Source organism: Trachypithecus francoisi, unplaced genomic scaffold (assembly GCF_009764315.1).
Source record: "Trachypithecus francoisi isolate TF-2019V2 unplaced genomic scaffold, Tfra_2.0 Lachesis_group9, whole genome shotgun sequence".
NCBI classification, from domain to species: Eukaryota; Metazoa; Chordata; class Mammalia; order Primates; family Cercopithecidae; genus Trachypithecus; species Trachypithecus francoisi.
Window position 1 is genome coordinate 31,964,694 of NW_022681474.1, and position 18,948 is coordinate 31,983,641.

At 42.4% G+C, this 18,948-nt stretch overlaps 1 long non-coding RNA gene and 1 pseudogene across 4 annotated transcripts in view; one reads left to right on the forward strand and one right to left on the reverse strand.

Moving 5' to 3' along the window:
- Positions 1 to 4,906: 4,906 nt before the first annotated feature.
- Positions 4,907 to 18,948, reverse strand: part of LOC117082009 — a 129,151-nt gene continuing 115,109 nt past the window's right edge. For 3 of the 4 annotated variants that reach the window (XR_004436415.1, XR_004436417.1, XR_004436416.1), the window contains exons 3-4: positions 10,916 to 10,973; positions 4,907 to 5,022 (exon numbers count right to left, since the gene is read on the reverse strand). This is a non-coding gene — a long non-coding RNA (uncharacterized LOC117082009). The remainder of the gene's footprint in view (positions 5,023 to 10,915; positions 10,974 to 18,948) is intronic. The other variant, XR_004436414.1, reaches the window with a different exon arrangement.
- On the forward strand, positions 16,988 to 17,055 carry LOC117082903 (annotated as a pseudogene).

Here is an 18,948-nt window from a genome sequence, read left to right on the forward strand (position 1 = left end):
ACATACATAATATTTTTTCTGAACCATCTGAGTCAATTGCAGCATGAGGCCCCTTTATCTCTAAATTCTTCAGTGTGCATTTCTTAACAAAAAAGAATAAGAATGCTCTTTAAAATTAGGTTCACCAGCTATAATTCAATTGTTTATATGCTGTGTCATAATTATAATTCATATATGGTTCATGTTTAGTAATAGTAGTTATTATGCAATCCAGATACAAATAAGCATCGATGGTCTAATTTCCATTATAATAAGACATTTTCTACTTTGCTTTCAAATACATTAGGGCTTCTAAACTTATGTGCCTGTCCCTTGTTTTACCTGCTATGTTGGTCTGTTACTCTTCTTTGAGTGATTCGGAGTGGTGCTACTGTGGCAATACGGACTCTATGAATCTATTTCTTTAGTTATTTCTGAGGGGAGCTGGAGGTTAGTTTTCAAGTAAGGCGATTTAAGGAAATTTGACAGCAGAGCTATAATACTTCATAAGTTATTTACAACCACCTACTATGCTTTGCAATAAGACTATATAACACCAATATTCTGGACAATTTGGCCCGCAGGGTGCTTTTCTTGGGAACCATAGTTTATTCCCTTAGCTCTAAGAAACAGACGGTTTCTGGTTAAGACATTGTTGAGTTCAGTTCTCCAAACTTGAGCACAGTAGAACCTTCCAAAGAAATATAAGTGGCAGGGGTACTGCCAAGAACACTTCTCTCCTCCTTGACGCGACAGCCCAAGAGCCCAGGCCAGATCCGGAATATTCTGATCTTACTTCCCACAGGAGTAAAGCCCTTTAACTTTTACTCTTGGATGGCAGCCACTAATATAAAGACAAGCAGCTCATAAACCAAGCAATTACAAACTAGAGGAATAAGGGGGAGGGGTGATGGCTAAAGGGTGTAGCGTTTCTTTTCGGAGTCACGAAAATGTTCTAAAACTGGCTGTGCTGATGGAGGCAGAACTCTGTGAATTGCTAAAACCGAACGAATGGCATACTTCAAATGATAGGATTGCATGGTACGTGTGCTGTATCTTAATAAAGCTGCTAAAGAAAGTGGAGTAATATATTTGGTCCACTTCATAATTCCTAAACAAAAAATCTTTTTTTTAATATTATAAAAGCTACATAGGTAAAGATTTTTAATCCCTTGATTACTTGTTTGTGATACACACTTAGAGGAAGACCTGTAGAGAAAAAGTAACAACCACTGTAATGCCCAGTTTCACAGGAAATGAACAGAAAGAGACTTCTATAAACTTATCACACATAAAACTTGATGTCATTCAAATAAAATTATAACCAAATCCCTTTTAAACCTAATATTGCTAAGAGCTGACACATAAAATAATTAATACATTTGTTAAATCAGAGAAACAACGAAATTGCTGGTCTTTCCAAATCTTCCTATTTTTTCTCATAAAAAGCAAAGATATATGAAATAAGACTATAGAGAATTTAGGTGAAATTCAGGGGACATGGGGCACTGGCACTTTTTTTTTTGAGACAGTCTCGCTCTGTTGCCCTGGCTGGAGTGCAGTGGCGTGATCTTGGCTCACCACCATCTCCGCCTCCAGGTTTCAAGCGATTCTCCTGCCTCAGCCTCCCAAGTAGCTGGGACTTCTTGCCCAGCTAATTTTTTTGTATTTTTAGTAGGGACGGGGATTCACCATGTTAGCCGGGATGGTCTCGATCTCCTGACCTCATGATCCTCCCGCCTCGGCCTCCCAAAGTGCTGGGATTACAGATGTGAGCTGCCTTGCCCGGCGGGTGCACTGGCACTTTTAAAGCATGTTTTAAGGATTTAAGGGACCATGTTACTTTAGAAACATCAATCTGGTGAATACACAAAATCATCATCTTTGATTTGTAAACATTATTTTTTATAATAATTTATGAGAAAAATTTTAATACAACTGGCTAATAAGCTTAGGTGTTCTAAAAGTTTATTACAGATGAAGTTACCATTTGTTGAACCTTAAGGAACCTAACATTTCATACTGCTTTTGATTTTTCTGCTCATAATATTGTCTGTGGTATTATGCATCAAATGAAAGAACTGGGATAGAGAAGGGGAAAGAGGGACCCTTCTGACTGGTGGGAACAACCTTTGCTATGTAGAACTTTGCCTAATCAACTCTTCTCAGCTAATGCTAATATCGATTTGCTCATTCTTATACTTTGTTTTGATCATCTGCATAGGTTTTAAGCACTTTAGTTTGGCTCAGATGAAACTCTTTCACAGAGAGTCCTAAACACTGGCAGAGTCATTCCATTTGACAGCCGTTCTATGCCCTATCTGCACCCGTCCTACCTGGACATGAGGCCACTGACTTGCCTTGAAAACTCTGATGCGAGCACAGTGTGGACCACCTCATTTCCAGGTAGCATGAACGATTAATTTTCTTTTTGAAACGAAATTTCATTTGCCTTCTTGTAATTCTATACATTATTCTTACTTTTGGCCTCTGGAGCAACATAGAATAAACCTATATTCCAGCTGACAGTGTTGTCAGTTCTTGAGAATTGCCACATGTCCCTGTCTGGGTTTTCTTCACCAGGCCAAATCCCCGGAGTCTTTCAGACATCCACGCTCATCAGACTATGTCTTGGCCAATCATCCGTTCCATTCCTCAGATGTATTCCAATTCGGCAGCGGGCCTTTTTTACTGGATTTACTTTCTACTAAAAGAATACGTTGTTTGGTCTAATTTCTTTGGGGCATGATTTTTGCTTTTTCTTTCAGAGTAGAAAAAAATCTGCCCTTCCATCAAATCTGTTTCTTCCCCTGGAAGGTCTCCACAGCTCAGTCAGGATGAAGTGAGCCTGGACCAATGATCGTTCCCTGTGCTGGTGTTACAGTTACAAAGACCAGGCGATGTTTCCATCATTTCATAGGAAAAACTAGGGGGAATTGGTTTATAGTGGTGCAGACATTTTACTGCATGTGCGCCTTGACCAGTGGAAACAGTAATTCATCAAACACGTGTGAGTGCTTTCCTGGGGAAGAAGAAAGATGGTCATGATATAGTCTGAACCTGCTGTTCGCAGCCCAGCAGGGAAGCTACGAGATGTTAAATGCAAAAGCCCTGGCCGGGCGCGGTGGCTCATGCCCGTAATCCCAGCACTTTGGCAGGCCAAGGCGGGCGGATCACGAGGTCAGGAGATCGAGTCCATCCTGGCTAACACAGTGAAACCCCGTCTCTACTAAAAATACAAAAAATTAGCTGGGCGTGGTGGCGGTTGCCTGTAGTCCCAGCTACACGGGAGGCTGAGGCAGGAGAATGGCGTGAACCCGGGAGGCGGAGCTTGCAGTGAGCCGAGATCGTGCCACTGCACTGCAGCCTGGGAGACAGAGTGAGACTCTGTCCCACCCCCCGCCCAAAAAAATACAAAAAATTAGCCGGGCGCGGCGGTGGGCACCTGTAGTCCCAGTTACTCGGGAGGCTGAAGGAGTAGAATCACTTGAACTTGGGAGGCGGAGCTTGCAGTGAGCCAAGAATGTGCTACTGCACTCCGGCCTGGGCAACAGAGCAAGACTTGGTCTCAAAAAAAAAAAAAAGCCCTAAAGCTGGGAAGCATCAAGAGGCCTGGGGCAGCCTCCAGAGGCAGCAGGAGTGGGTGGACAGAGAAGAAATGGGGCTATGGCCAGAACTCACTACCCTTGGAGCAGGTTAAAGGGAAAGGAGAGATGAGGGAAAGTCGATTTTATGTTTCCAGTCTCACCGTCACACCCAACCTCTGGTGAAAACCTGAAGGCTGGGCACGGTGTGTCACGCATGTAATCCCAGCACTTTGGGAGGCCGAGACGGGCGAATGACGAGGTCAGGAGATGGAGACCATCCTGGCTAACACAGTGAACCCCGTCTCTACTAAAAATACAAAAAATTAGCTGGGCGTGGTGGCGGTTGCCTGTAGTCCCAGCTACACGGGAGGCTGAGGCAGGAGAATGGCGTGAACCGGGAGGCGGAGCTTGCAGTGAGCCGAGATCGTGCCACTGCACTGCAGCCTGGGAGACAGAGTGAGACTCTGTCCCACCCCCCGCCCAAAAAAATACAAAAAATTAGCCGGGCGCGGCGGTGGGCACCTGTAGTCCCAGTTACTCGGGAGGCTGAAGGAGTAGAATCACTTGAACTTGGGAGGCGGAGCTTGCAGTGAGCCAAGAATGTGCTACTGCACTCCGGCCTGGGCAACAGAGCAAGACTTGGTCTCAAAAAAAAAAAAGCCCTAAAGCTGGGAAGCATCAAGAGGCCTGGGGCAGCCTCCAGAGGCAGCAGGAGTGGGTGGACAGAGAAGAAATGGGGCTATGGCCAGAACTCACTACCCTTGGAGCAGGTTAAAGGGAAAGGAGAGATGAGGGAAAGTCGATTTTATGTTTCCAGTCTCACCGTCACACCCAACCTCTGGTGAAAACCTGAAGGCTGGGCACGGTGTGTCACGCATGTAATCCCAGCACTTTGGGAGGCCGAGACGGGCGAATGACGAGGTCAGGAGATGGAGACCATCCTGGCTAACACAGTGAAACCCCGTCTCTACTAAAAATACAAAACTTAGCCGGGCGAGGTGGCAGGCGCCTGCAATCCCAGCTACTCGGGAGGCTGAGGCAGGAGAATGGCGTGAACCTGGGAGGCGGAGCTTGCAGTGAGCCGAGATCGCGCCACCGCACTCCAGCCTGGGAGACAGCCAGACTCTTGTCTCAAAAAAAAAAACCTGAGGATGCCTAAAATTAAAGGGCAAGAAAGAGTAGAAAGTTGAGGATTAAAAATGCATGGAGACGGCAGGGAATTGAAGCTAATTCTTGGAGGAGGCAGGAAGGGCCGCAAAGGAGACTGTAAACTGGAGGTTAGGGAGAGAGTTCTGCTCAAGGAAATTCAGACAACACAATAGGCATCTACCCAGACATGGTTGATCACTTAGGAACAGCCTTACCTTTAGGAAGTGCAGCTAAAAGCTTAGCATCAATTCCTCTTTTGTGGTTAGCGAGCTGTTCTTTATCTTCGAGTGAGAACTCCTTCTGAAAGCTAAAAATTACTCCATTAATAAAGTTAAGTCCGTTTAAATAAAGATATATAAGTGAAAAAATGCAGAACATAAAAATTATGATATTGTTACACATCATTAAATATGTATACATAGATCGCAGGTAAAACATTTTATATTGGGGAGTAAATTGGTAACTTTTTTCACTTATTTATATTTCTGTAAATATTGTGATTTTTTGTGCAACTAAGTAATTACAGCAGGATTGGTGGGTGGTGTGGTGTGGTGTGGTGTGGTGTGTGAAGACATTGCTGAATCTGGAGTCGTGTTCTTTAACTCAGACTGACCACTTCTTCTTGACTTAAGAATAGCTGTGCAAGCTTGGATTCATTACTCAATCTCTCTGTGCTACAATTTCTTCTTCAGAAAATCAACAACTTGTCTAGGTGATCTACATGCTGTCCTCTAGTGTTAAAATTATATTAAAGTAACAGATGCCTTCAAACAACCAAGACATCAAAGCAGGTCAAAAGTTTGGAAAGCCTCATGTAGACTCGTGTTGGAATAAAAGAGGAAATGAAAGAGGAGAATAATAAAGGAAGTGAGCCCTTACTGTGGACTTTCCCCCATGTTAAGCACACCCCAAGTATCTCCTTAATTATCTCCCCAAGACCCTACCAGGTATGAACTACTCAGCGGGGTGCTGATAAAGGTACAAAGGGCCCTGCCCTCTTGCCCCGCCCACCCAGGCCCTCCACCTGGCCTTGCAAAAAGCACCTGCTTTGTAGTATTGACTGGTGGTGTCAACACTCCCACCATGGCAGATCTCAGGCTCCCACAGGACTCACTGAACTCAAAGTCGGGAGAGAAGCACGCATGTCTGGCTGCAGCACAACACCGGAACTAGTACCATCCTCAGTTTACAGATCCAGAAATTGTTACGTGATTTGCCCAAAGACTCATATTTGACAAGAAGAGGAGATGAGATTCAAATCCATCTCCTAGTTTAATACCAGCCACAGTCACCCCAAGACTACTGTGTACACAACTCCATCGTCTTTGATGTGCCCGGAGCAGGCAGGGCAGAGGGTGCTGCTGCCTCGAAGGAAGAAAACAAACCTGTGGAAACAGGGAACTGCGGTTCCTCAAGGTCAGTGTGACCTCCAGAGGGGTAAAAGATGGGCTTGAAAAAGACTCACTGTGAAGCTGACCTTCCACTGTACGGGTACACTTCCATAGAGGCCAAGGAAGAGACCGAGGAAGCCGCTGTGGGTACTGAGTAAGTGGGACAGCTGAATAACCTCTACCCACTGTGTAAACTACATGGAAAGAACTTCCACACAGTCCAAAGCATGTCCACCATCCCGTGCTCCTAGAACCAAGCCTGTCTGAAATCTTCGTCTTTCCATATACAATGTAGCAAAGCTTATATTCCACAGGTACGTGTGTTCACATTATTTAATGAAAAGTCTAGAGAATAATTAGGCTTCATAAGCCACACTCCAGATTGGCTGGAAGAGCCTAGGACACCTGCCTAGTCAGAAACTTGGAATTAGCACTGACTTCTAAACACTGAATTGTAAGGCAGTAACTACTCCTTTCAATGCAGAAACCTCAAAAAATTAAATAATGGCAGAAATGTACCTGACTTAAGGAATGGCATGTTATTTTAACTGATTATTTAATTGCTAATTTAAATATCTTGACAAAGCTCTGTACTTTGGGAAACTAACATCTTTTCAGGAAAAAGCATCTACATTAGAATGAAATAATGCAATCCCTGAAATATTCAACTGGCTGGGCACTGACCTTGGGGTATAAATGCTGTCTCATATTTTCAAAAATAAACATCTGTGTGCCTTTATTTTCCTTTTTCTTTCTGTTTCTCAGAAAGCTCAATGGAGCCACTAATGAAAAAGAAGAAAGTGTCCCTGAGTTAAATACTCCGCTGAATTTACAGAGTGAGCTTTACGAGTCATCACCGAACTCTCCCTGGCTCCACAGGCACTTATTTTCTCCAAACATGCTACAAATAGTGCCAGCACCATGTGAAGTGCAGCCTTTTGATGGCAGGTCAGAAACCAAAGAAAACCCAAGCTCTAAGAGGGAAGTCTCTGATGCTTCTTGATGTGGTTCACTCGACATGCTGTTTCCTCCGCCTGAGCTCTCTCCCCACCAGCCTCCTGCCGTCCTGTGGCTTCCTCTTGCTCCTCATCTGGGCCTCAGTTGACTGGTCATGTCCTGAGGGCAGAGCACCTGGACCCACTGCCTATCCCGACCAGAACCCAAAGTATATTACACACCTCATTAACCCCAGCACTTTGTGGGGACTGAGGCAGGAAGATTGTTTGAATCCAGGAGTTTGAGACCAGCGTGGTCAACAGAGCAAGATCCCATCTCTTAAAAAAAAGAAATAGGAAAATTAGCCAGGCACAGTGGCATAAGCCTGTAGTCCCAGCTACTCAGGAGGCTGAGGTGGCAGGATCCAATGAGCCTAGGAGTTTGAGGTTGCAGTGAGCTATGATCATTTCACTGCACTCCAGCCTGGGAGACAGAGTGAGACCCTGTCTGTTAAAAAATTAAATGATTGAATTAAAAAGTATTTTTAAAAAATTAAAATATGTTGAATGAATGAACAACTACTACAAAACACTTCAAATGAATACTATAATTCACCCTGAAGTATTTTTTGTGTACCTTTTATGCAACGTTGATGTGACGGCCAGGGGTAAAATCACTACAAACATTGAGAATAACTATAAGAGCATACAGTCAATAACATCAGTCATAAGCCCATCCTCCCTCCCTTCCGTCTCACCCTCCCTCCTTTCCTTCCTTCCTTTCTTTCCTTCTCTCATCTTTGGACAGGACATAATTTGGAACACATCATCCCTTAGTACCTTCGCTCACCTTGCATACATGTGTGAAAAACTGGTGTAATTGCACGTGTTTGTAAAGTATCAATTTTAGAATCTGCAGCTTCCAGATAAACATTTATTACTGAGTCCACACGGCTGTCATCACCCTCTGGTCCTGTCTCTGCTGCCTCTCTCCCCTGACTCTCTCCCCTGGTCCCGCTAAATGACTGGGGGGGTTCTGAGAAAGCAGATGAGCAGGCAGGAGGAGCAGGAGCAGGCAGACTGGGCTGGAAAGTGTGGCTCTGGCTCAAGGGGTGCCACAAGCTGTGACTGATGCAAGACCCCTCAAATCAACATGTGAAATCGAGTTTCTCTCTTTAAAAAAAATCATGTTTCTTCCCTGAACTTTCTCTACCCGAGGGCACCGATCATCAGTCAAAACACAGGTAAGACGCGGTTGTAAAATTCAGGACGGTTCATCGGTGAGCACGTTTCCGGCTCATCTGATGCTGATGAAACACAAGCACCTGTGAGGGTCCGGACTCTCCTCTCCTCTCTGCTTCTTCTGACCCAGAGGCTCCAGAGCAGGGAGACTGGTAGGGCCCATTACTAACACACATGGACCGGTGACCCCAAAAGCATGGAGCTCTCAGATGCTGGATCCCGCCCTTCCTCCTCAGTCACCCGCCCAGGGACAAAGGGGTGCCTGTAGGGGCAACCTCTGCAAGCCTTGGTGTCTCACTAGAGCTCAACCAAAAGTAAGAGCCTACGTTTCAGTAGGGAGGCATCTCTCCATAGATACTAAAGTTAGTGCTATCCACTTCATTTTCTGTATTTTGATTTTAACTTTCTAACAGTGAGAAACACATTTTGGATTTTTATCCAACTCCTGTCTCCCCTGAAACAGCGCTCATTCTTTAGGACTGATTGTTTGTGCCACCACCCCCCTTCCTCTGCTTCTAAGAAGAGAATGCCCCCTGCTTCTGTGACAATTTTTCTTTTAAATGTGTCCCATTAACCTACTTAAATGCCTACCGGTAGCAACAGGGGGAATTTTATTAAAGGGAGAGCAGGATACTCCGCTGTTATCATCTCTATTTTTCACAACGTGGAAATGCTGTCATTACAAGAACTGTGCAGCACCCACACAGTGTAAGTCTCCTCCACAACCTGTTCATTCCCCTACTGAAGTTTAAATTATAAGATACGGGAGACGAAGCCCCATTAGCTCATATTTTCGTCTCTTTTAGCTGGTGTCTGGTTGACTAGATTTCTTTTAAGGAAGCAGGATCTTGTACCTCCAGGCCATTTTACACTTAGCACCATAGCACATAGGCTGTCATTTTACTAGGTATACATGACATAACACCCATGATTTGAGAATAGCTGTGTCTCTTTGAGTCTCTGTCCACTGACGTGTGTGACTTTCATATTGCATGCTTTTCCTATCCTTGAATAAGGAATGCCTTCCTGTCTCTTGTTTCCTTAATCACTTACTAGCTCCATGACAGTTAAATCAACCTACGAGGGACATATTAGAAACCAAGCTGGGGTCAGGAGCAGTGGCTCATGCCTGTAATCCCAGCACTTTGGGAGGCCTAGGCGGGTGGATCATGAGGTCAGGAGATCGAGATCATCCTGGCTAACACGGTGAAACCCCGTCTCTACTAAAAATACAAAAAAATTAGCCAGGTGTGGTGGCGGGCACCTGTAGTCCCAGCTACTCGGGAGGCTGAGGCAGGGGAGTGACGTGAACCCAGGAGGCAGAGTTTGCAGTGAGCCGAGATTGCGTCACTGTACTCCAGCCTGGGCGACAGAGCAAGACCGTCTCAAAAAAAAAAAAAAAAAAAAAAAAGAAAAAGAAAGAAACCAAGCCTCAGATCCTATTAAAACATGACCAAGATGAGAAATATGGATGCTGGATGCATCTCATTAAAAAAGTAACGTTTCGTGAGTCAGTTAAGACAACCTCACTGATGACTCTGGATCATCACTGCTCTAATTAACCTTATACTTAGATGTGCTGCTTGATGATATTGTGTGTGAAAATTAAATAAAGCATAAACATTTAAAAGATGCGGATGAAATACACCAAGGATTTGTCCCATCCAGTGTGTTTGCAAGATCAACTGGCATTTTCAAATGCAGAGCAGGCTCAGCCTGAGGAGGACAGGAGTTAGACCCCTGTCTATTCTAAGGTTGTTGAAATGCAAATCCTTTTTGGTCAAGGAACAATGTCATAATACCTGAAGCACAAGAGCAACTGTGTGGAAATTGGAGCTGGGCCCTTCCACTATAGTGAAGCACAGATTGAGACCTTTGCCTGACTGTGTAGGGGACAACTTTGTGCCTCTATCTGAAAATATCAAACTCTATTAACATAGGCAACAATCTACTAAAAAGCACCTGAGATACAGCTACTGTGTATGGCACAGGCATTCATTTCCACATTCTCTTACATCCACGATGATGTGTCATGGAGTTGTAGCACATTAGGTCAATCAAATTAGCACCCATAATATTCTGGGGCCAAGGGGACTGGAAGTACAGAAAGGTTAAGAGAGAGAGAGGTGGAAAGACCAGGGAAGAATAACTCAAATGGGTGGATGGACGGATGGATGGATGGATGGATGTGTGTGTGTGTGTGTGTGTGTGTGGTGTGTGTGTGTGTGTGTGTGTGTCTATGGAAAAAGGAAGGGAGGGAGGGAGGAGAGGAAGCAAGGAAGAAGGAAGAGGGAGGAGAAACAAGTTTAAACCATTTCTCAAAAGGATCTAGCTCCCTTCTTTGATGGACAGATTGCAAAAGGACAGTGCCTGCTTAGAGGCAGTGTGAGAAAGAAAAGATAATAGTCCTTTAAAAGTTTGCAATGACAACAGACACCAAGATTCTGTTCTCCAAATAGTTTTCATAAACAGAATTAAATACAAAGATTCTTTTGCTTCATAAACTTTAATAAATCAATAGAAAACATCTTGCCAAACATTTAAACTCATGAGTTAGACATTCAAGAGAATAATTTTAAAAGCTACAACAAATCTTCAAAATTTCACAGTCGTTGCGACAAGGCTACTTTACCTTGAAACTTTCCTTTGACGTGGGAATCCAACGAAGCTTAAGTTTTTCTTGTTGAAATCTAAGGGAAAAGAAATAATATAACATTGAAATAGTTACACAAAATGTTAAAAATCCAATGAGAAAAAATTCCCCAAACTCTCTCTGAACATATAATTTAAGAAAAAGGAAGCCATTAACCAGATAAAAACCAGAAATACAAAAATGACACCTTCTAAGAATCAAATTCCACATGTAAATTTACATAAGCAAGCTTTTTTTTTTTCTCTTCTAAAAAGTAGCCAACTTTACTCCATGGGTAAAACTAATAATAATAATAACAATAATAACAATAATACTTCTAACATAGTTAGTTCAATGTTACCATTTAAATTTGTTATGGCAGCAAGAATAACTCAAAGCAATTAAATACTAAATAACACAGCTATATACTCAGGAATAGAGAAGAAAAAAAGCAATTTTGGTCCAGGTAACGAGAAATGTTTGAGATGCCTTTAAAGAATGGGGGTGGGGTCTGAAGAGCAAAGGGCAACTCAGCTGTGTCTTTTGCTCTCATTAAAATCTAAACAATAACAACTAATACAAATAACCATTTATTTGTTTTTGAAGACAAGATATGTATTATTTAAAGACAGCTGGTAACAATTCTATACGGGAAAAACACATCCCAATTGAACAGGTTAATCAAAACCACAGACAAAATTTATAAGCAGTCTAATGGTGTGTAATCTGTTTTACAGTCTTTGGCTTACAGCATTTGTTCACTAAAAAACCACAAGCAGACCACTTACAGAAACTTCTTCCCCTAAGGAAGTGTCCTTGGCCATTTAATAGTTAGAGGCAGAAGCCTGAAGAAAAAGAAGTACAAAATATATCAGACGTCAACACCCTATTATCCATCAAAATACACCCTCGATCCTGGAATTTGGAACTGTGGCCAACTAAAGAAATACAATAAAATGAAAGATATAATGCCAGTAAAACATCTAAGCTTTTCTCCTAACTATACAAGTTTCTTGTTATGTAATTAACAAAAGAGAAATCAATTCACAAAACTATCAAGTACTGTAGGAGAAAATTCCTGAATCTGAGGTCTGAATTGTTCAAGTCACTTCCCAATAGTGCATTTGAGCTGGAAAACAGTTTTGATGTCTCATGGCTGAGTTTCAAATGTGATGCTCAAAACAACCTTAGCGTTTCATTTGTGTTCAATCAGTAAACTGAACATGCCACACCACTTCAGTAGTTAAGTTGAAAGCATGTATTTTCTTCTGCGCTGGAGGAAAGCCACTGAAAAGACAGTATCTTCTTCCAAACTGTCTCACATGAAGAGTTAATAAAAAGACACTACGCACCACTGCCTACTGGAAAGAATTTAGTATGCATAGCATTTGATTTAGAAAAATATTTTAACTAAAGTGCAGCACATCTAGAATTTGATCCAAAGTGTGGGCATTCTGATTGCATTTGCAATTTTTCCTACATAAAGGTTTCAGTGGTTTAGTAGTAACTTTAACTTACTAAGGAAAAAAAAATTCACATTATCAACAGTCACAAGATAAGCACAGTTATAAACTCAATTAGCTATTTAAAGTGTCTTTTGAGAAATGTATATAAGTAACTGAACACAGGAGAACACATAGTGCAAAATAGAGGAGCCCAAGCTTCATTATGTTATAAAATCCATACATAAGAGCATTTCATGTTTATCTTGCCTTACCTTGTTTCTCAGAGAATTTGAAAGCTCCCAAATAGCTGGAAAAACCTGGGCTTCTGAACATGGCTGCACACAGAAGGCTCAGTCACACAGCCTGCTCTACAGCTAATTCTCAGCCAGCAACGACCTTCTTCTGGTCTAAGCAAAACTGGGTTGAGATTTTTCACAGTGCAGGACTAGAGCGACCAGGCACTTGTGTCTTTGAGCCTGTAGTACACGAGAAGCAAGAGGCCGCTGGCTGGAACAGCTCAGACCCCATAATCAGATTACGAACAGAAATTAAGCCTGGAGGCGCTGCAACAGACTGGAGCCCAGTGATGGGACGTGCGTGATGTAGATGACCAAGGCAAAGCCATGGCGCATCCCAGCATTTGCTCCAGCTAAGGAGACAGTGCTGCAACCTAACCACCATCGGAGGAGTCAAATACAACTTCCTCTCCCTACAGACACACACACACACAGAAAAACCTACAGAGACCCTCATTATTGGGAAGAAGGGACACTTGAGTGTTTCCAGGCTGCTCCAAGTCTGGCTTTGGCTAAGTTAAATGAAGTATTTCACCTAACAGAGAGCCAAAAACCCATACTTAAGATTTATGAACAACATATGAGTGAAACTGTGGGAAAAGAAAGGACAGATATTACTAGAGATTCAAAATTTTAATCTGAGGTAGAAGCTATTAAGTTAAGCTTTGCCTATTAGATTGCCCCGTTTAATTTTAACCACAATATGTAGTCGGTGAGCTCAAGCAATGCTCATGCAATTCCAAGAAAAATTCGCAATAATCACAGACTGACTGTACAGAAAAATGGGACATTCAAGAGAACCAAGAGAAATGGTCTCATTTGCAAACTAAGGAAATAGGGCTAGACGAGAGGCTTGCTCCTGGATAGACAACTGTTTGGTGATGGAGCTACGGGATCTTGGGGAGGTGGGTTCAAGACTGTGACTCACCACACCCCCACCTAGGAGCAGGGACTCTGAGTGTGTCTTCGTATCTTTAGTTCTGGACACTACCTGGTGTACAGTAGGTCTGCAGGAAATGTTTGCTGAATGAACATAGGAAATCATGAGATAATCTCTTCTAAAAGCTAGAGATCTCCTTCTAAAATGGGTGCGTGGAGTTAGTATCCTGTGTTCAAATCAGGTGGACTTAGACTAATTTGTAAAATACAAGCACACTTAAAGTGAAAATGAAGAATTATTTGCCGAATTAATAAAGACACACAAACACAAGGTACATCAACCCTGGGTACTAGAGGGGTCAGTGGTGGCATTTTTACCAGTTTTCTCTACACTCATTACATTGTAGTTGTACAATCAGGAAAAACTATGGCAAATAGGATAGTTAAAAAAAACTCAGCGAGGAGCAACGTACCTTGGATAACTAAATCAGAAACTTGATGGTAAGGTCATAGATAATTAGCAACAAAAAGAAAAAAGGGAGTATTGGGAGGAGAAGAGGAAAAGGAGGAAATAGCAGAAGCAACTGATGAGGAAATAAAGAGATGAACCAGGCATGGTGGCTGACGCCTGTAATCCCGAAATTTTGGGAGGCCAAGGCAGGAGGATCACTTGAGTCCAGGAGTTCAAGACTGGCCTGGGCAACATGGCAAGGCCCTGTCTCTACAATAAAGTAAAAAATGAGCTGGGTGTGGTGGTGCACCCCTATAGTCCCAGCTACTTGGGAGGCTGAGGCGGGAGGATCACTTGAGCCCGGGAGGTCGCGGTTGCAGTGAGCCATGGTTGCACCACTGCACTCCAGCCTGAGCAACAGAGTGAGATCCTATCTCAAAAAAAAAAAAAAAGAATAGAGAGATAGGATGAAATAATATACATGTTGACATGTTGATAAATACTCCTTTATAAAGAATGTAACAGTTTATGGAACACAGTGTCACTGTTCATCACCCTTTTTGTGCCTGAAAATTACTCTTCCTATAGAATTCTCAATTACAGTTATCCTAAAAGAATCTAAAGGCTTATTTTGAATTATTGTTAAGGAATAAGTCTATTCTAATTTTTTTTTCAAATTTTCCTGTCACTTGCTTTTCCTTTTCTTCTTTTTTTCCAACATTTATTTTAGATTAAGGGGTACATGTGCAGGTTTGTTACACGGGTACATTGAGTGATGCTGAGGTTTGGGATACAGTGGGTCTCATCACCCTGGTATTAGTGTAGTAATACCCTGAGCATAGCACCCAATTGTTTGTTTTCCAGCCCTCGCCCCCTTCCCTTATTTGAAATTTTGAAAGTAAAATTCCAGTACAGAATTTTCTTAATTGTTGGGTGCTCTCTTTAAGTTGGTAACAGAGTCTTACCAGAATTCTTTGCCTCACCCATGGATTATGGTACAAAGCAAACTGATTCAAACATGACATAATTGTTGAAAGGAAAAAGCACAACATTCTTTATGAAATTATGGATATAAAATTTAATCTATTATTTAAGCATTCTATCAACATGAAACCAAGTAAGACTGTGAAGAAAAATCTCTATTTTATGTTAATAGAAAGTATCTTTTAAAAATTTTCATTTACTCTCCAATAATTACAATGAATTATTATTGTTTTTAATTTTTCCACTTGACATTCAAAAATTATTACTATTATTATTATCATTATTGTTTTAGGCTAGCTCATTCACACAGGAGAGCTACAAAATACCCAAACATTTCCTCACATCATTCTGTAGGTTAACATATTTATTTGCAGAGAAATTCTAAGTTGTGATTGTAACTTTTTTTTTTCCCCACTCTGTCACCCAGGCTGGAGTGCAAAGGCACGTCTTTTGGGTCACTGCAACCTCCGCCTCCCGGGTTCAAGTGATTCTCCTGCCTCAGCCTCCTGAGTAGCTGGGATTACAGGCGCACGCCACCATGTCCGGCTAATTTTTGTATTTTTAGTAGAGATGGGGTTTCGCCATGTTGGCCAGGCTAGTCTCGAACTCCTGACCTCAGGTGATCCGCCCACCTTGGCCTCCCAAAGTGCTGGGATTACAGGTGTCAGCCACCGTGCCCAGCCTGTGGCTTTCTCAAATTTCAGGAAGAAGACGATTTAACTGAGTGCTGATGGTGTTGTATTCCCTCTTCAATAGCATCACACAGCCACCAGCTGAGCATGAATGCACAAAGTTCCCTGCTGCTGTGTCCACTGAGAAGCACTAATCTTACTCAGGGCAATGCTTTATGGAAGTACAATATTTTACTGGGTATTTTTAAGGTTGTAATCTTTAAAGAAAAATAAAAGCAACTATTTAAGTTGCCTTTAGATGGGCATGCAAACCTGCTTTAGGAGAAGGGGTAAAACCGTGTGCCTGGGAGAGGCTGAGGGAGGTCACTGTCACAGCATGTCATGGAACATGGTCATGTCATGGTACACTTCACACCATGCCCTGGTACACTTCACACCATGCCGTGGTACACATGACATCGGGCCATGGTACATGCCATGTTGTGTCATGGTACACAGATAGTGGGTGGAGGAGACCTGAAGGATCTATGAGTGAGCCATTGCAATGCCGACACCCCACAGTGGTATCACTGGAACAAGTGAATCAGGCCCGGGCGGACCCTGGGAAGACTGGAGCCGAAGGGGCTTTTCTGATCACCTGTCTTCATGTAGTGAAATGTTAGATGACTCCTATAGAATACTCAAGGTCACAAAGCTTGTGGCGTGGAAGTGCCAAGCTGAAAATCCACATGCTCTGACTCTCCCCAGGACAATTCCCACATCCCTGATCAGCCTGAACACAAGAGAACCGGGGCCATTGCTGTAAACTTGTCCTGGATTGAGGTCATAGGGCCTCCCAGCCCTGGCCCACACGGATGTTGCTGGTAAAGGGGCCAGCCTGATCCCAGAAGGAGACGTCAGGCCAGTTGCAGTTGTCTTTCATAAACCTTTTATGATTTCTAAGTCTAAGTATGATCTCAAAGACATTGCTCGAAACCAGGGGTGCCCCGAGATATGAGTAACTAGGGCATAGCTAAGGCCGTAAGACTCAGAGAGAAGTCAGTGTCCCTGGTGGGGTGTGGGTGTTGTATATAAAAAGAAGTAATTGATTATGATTTTTCCTTTTCTTCCTAATTCTCCCACCATATTGGAGAAGAATAAGATGTGGACATGGCAACTTTGAAGTGTGTAGGAAGCAATGACTCATTAATTCTATTTCTAAAAATGCACACAAGGAAATTGCTATGAATGAACTCAAGGGGGTTTACCATTTGTATACTGATACCACCCACTGGCTGGCACTGAAGATGTGGCATCCAGTCCACTTTACCACCAGTGTTTAAGGAAACCATCTCCGTTAAGCATATTTGATCTAAGTGTGCATATGCATATGAGTGCCACGGGCTGGGCCATTATTATCTTGACGAGAAATGATGACGTAAAAATCAAGCTTAGTTGGATTACGCTGAGGCCAGGCCCAGGTAACAATTGTGAGACAAGAAGTTTGGATTTCTTAGTTTCCTTCTATGGAGATTTTATTTCGGGATTCTGGCAATGACATAATTCTGTGAAACTTGTTGTGCACACTTCTATCTGTGTGCTTCTAAGTAAACTATAAATTCTGATTCTTTAAGTGTTTAAGTTTCCTATAGTTCCCAATTTTCTTGGATATTTGGCACTAAGACCCTTGCTCTCTTTCTCTCACTGGATGATTTAGTAAGCCCTTTCTGGTGCTATTCTATTGAGTGGAAGAGAGAGGCTGCCTTTGCTGACTGAAAAATTCCATATAGATCATTGAACTAGTGAAGACTGAGCTCTACAATAATTAGAATTATTCATTCAGACAACGTGAATATCATGATAGGGTTTTCTCAATAACTGGCTGACACATGTGATGAAATTCTCATGAGAAAATCCTTACTTTTTACCTAGGATTGATTTTTTTGAGGGTTGAGAAATATAACACATTGCAATTTTCCTCAATGCATTATAGTCATTGACGTCTAAATACAGACAAAATTTTCTGTAATATTAGTATAGTATTCTACCAGTGCTAGGATATGTTTTGATCACTGACGTATCTTTATGACTGAAGTACCCTTGCAATTGGGGTAAAAATGTGAGTTACAATAATATGTGTTTTCCCATGAAACTTGAAATTGGATAAATTGACGAGCAATCTGGTACCTGACTTTCCTCTCCCGAGTACGTTTGGCTTCATTTCTGTTACGATGAAAGTGTGTGCTGTGAATGATGTCAATGATAAATAGGACCTTTATGGACACTCATATGAATGACAACAAGGGCCATTCCTTCAGGCAACATGATTACCCTTGTGTACTCTTCTTCTCAATGAGTGACGAGCATACTTGATGGGATCTACAAGAGGGAAACTTGGTTTTTTACTAAAATTGCACGGATATCATGTTGACAAGATTTGTGATTATTGGTATCATCTCTAAGAGGTGATATTCATTTGGTCTAAATATAGAAGTTAGCCTATTAACATCTAATTATATGTTTATAAATTAGACTATGGCATAAAGACTATGGCATTATGGCAACATGTTCTAATTCTAATATATACATATCCCATCATTTATTAAATTAGATACAATGATGAGTAGTATATCTTTTTCTGTGGTGTGACCGTAGCTCACTGTAGCCTTGAACTCCTGGGCTCAAGCAATTCTCCCACCTCATCCTCCTGAGTCTCCGGAACTACAGGCATGTGCCAATACGCCTGGTTAATTTTTGAATTTTTTGGTAGAGATTGGGTCTCACTATGTTTCCTAGACTGATCTCCAACTCCTGGCCTCAAGTGATCCTCCTGCCTTGGCTTCACAAAATGCTAGGATTACAGGCATGAGCCACTGCTCCCTGCCAGTAGCATTTCTTTTACTTTTTTTTAACAATGCAAATGATTTTTTTTTTTTTTTAGACGGAGTCTTGCTCTGTCACCAGGCTGGAATGCAGTGGCACGGTCTAGGCTCACTGCAACCTCCACCTCCCAGGTTCAAGCGATTCTCCTGCCTCAGACTCCCAAGTAGCTGGGATTATAGGCACGCACCACCACACCCAGCTAATTTTTGTATTTTTAGTAGAGACGGGGTTTCACCTTGTTGACCAGGATGGTCTTGATCTCCTGACCTCATGATCCGCCTGCCTCAGCCTCCCAAAGTGCTGGGATTACAGGCGTGAGCCTCCACGCCTGAGTGCAAATGATTTTTTTATTTCAGTAGTTTTTTGGGTACAGGTGGTTTTGGATTAAACAGGTAAGTTCTTTAGTGGTAATTTCTGAGATTTTAGTGCACCCTTACCTGAGCAGTGTGCACTGTACCTAATATGTAGTCTTTTATCCCTCACC